We start from the raw sequence: 1,841 nt of genomic DNA, 5'->3' as shown, positions 1-1,841 counted from the left end.
CTTACCATCTGTGTGACCTGGGCACATTTCTTAACCTCTCGGATGGACTTTCATCTGGAATAGCCGGACAATAACAATGTCTGCCTACAGGCACTGTGGGTTATGTTTTGGACTGCTAATTGAAAAGTGGGCGCTTCAAATCTACAAGCATCTCCTAGGGAAAAAGTTGAGACTGTCCACTTCTATAAAGATTTACAGCCTCAGAAACCTATAGAAAGGTAGGGTGGCTATCAGTCAGAATCAACTCAATGCCAATGGGCAATAGGATTGAACCTCTCAGCTGAGCTTCCTTCTGTAATACCAGGATCATCATATCTGTCTAACAGAGTTGTAATATCATGTAAACATTGTTTAAATGATCGCCTCACACAGGTTAGTGCTTAAATGTTATCATCGTGTCTTTCTTTACAGCACTTTTAAGCATCCATTACCCAGAGACACCTTGGAAGATAGCTTGGTGAGCCACTCCTGGAAAGCTAGCCTTGAAACCCTACGAAGCACTTCCTCCTTGAACACTTAGGATAGCCAAGAGTCAGAATCCACTAGACAGCAACTGACCAGGACATGGTTATATAGCTTTATCGTGATCATCAACAGCATCTGACAACTCTGACACAAACCAGACAAAGCATTGCAAGAGATCGGGGAATTAAGTGTAGCCCAGAAGTGCATCTGAATCACATGGGGAAGATTCCTTCTGAACACAGCTGTAAGGGTGTTTCAAATAACTGAGAGGCATTCATCCAGGCAAGGAGCCGTGGTGGTCTTGTTGGATAAATGCTGGACTGCTAATCGTGAGGTTGTCAGTTCAATCCCATCAGCTGTTCCACAGGAGAAACATGAGGCTCCTTACTCCCATAAAAAAATTGCACTCTCAGAAACCCCCTCTAGGGTCACTATGAGTTGGATTAGCCTTGATGGCAGTGGTTTTGGGGACAAAGCCATGTACTTCCACAAAACACAATTCTAATCTGTAGAACGTTTTGTGCAACATTAATTTTTGTAAAGGAGTCTGCATAAAGTCCCTCAATTTAAAAATTTAGCAAATTTAGGAATTTATCTGAGACCTGATGTTTTTGCAAGGAATTACTATATTCATTTATGTAAGCATGTGGCTTGTTTTCAGGTAGATACTATGTCAAATGGGTCTTATTTTTTTAATGTACTTTTAATAGGTAAGAAATAAGAAGACTAAACTGCCCTCCAAAAAAGGAAGATAATCAATAAAGTTTGAATGAAAATCTATGATGATTTAGGCAAACGTTAATGTTAATTATATTTTACAACACATTGGTGAATTTCTAAAAAAAATTCTGACAGCCTAGTGGTCTTAAAAGAGAGTTGACATGGAAAAATAACAATAATTTATATACTATCAAGGGTTCATGAGGGAGGGAGAGTGGGGACAGTGGGGAAAAAATGAGGAGCTGATACCAAGAACTCAAGGAGAAAGAAAATGCTTTGAGAACGATGATGGCAAGAAATGTACAAACGTGCTTGACACAATGGATGGACGTATGGATTGTGATAATAGTTGTACGGGCCCCCAATGAAATGATTTTGTTAAAGCGAGTTAATCAATCTTGATTATAATTAAAATATATGGACTCTTTTTTGCCACATAAAAAAGTATATCCAAGAAGGCTTCAACAATTGTGGGGTAAATATTCCATTTTTCTGCCAACACTTTGAAGCCTCTGCCGTCGGGATGCCTATGATGTCCTGATGGTTTCAGGCAAGCATTGGGGCTCATACCCGCTGGCTCTGCAAGGGAGAAAGAAGAGGCTGTTCACTTCCATGGAGATTTACAGCCTCACAAACCCCAGAAAGAGGGTAACTGA

The sequence above is a fragment of the Echinops telfairi genome, unplaced genomic scaffold (assembly GCF_000313985.2).
Source record: "Echinops telfairi isolate 266 unplaced genomic scaffold, ASM31398v2 ScPeMD7_20;HRSCAF=75, whole genome shotgun sequence".
NCBI lineage: Eukaryota > Metazoa > Chordata > Mammalia > Afrosoricida > Tenrecidae > Echinops > Echinops telfairi.
This window is presented reverse-complemented; position numbering follows the sequence as displayed.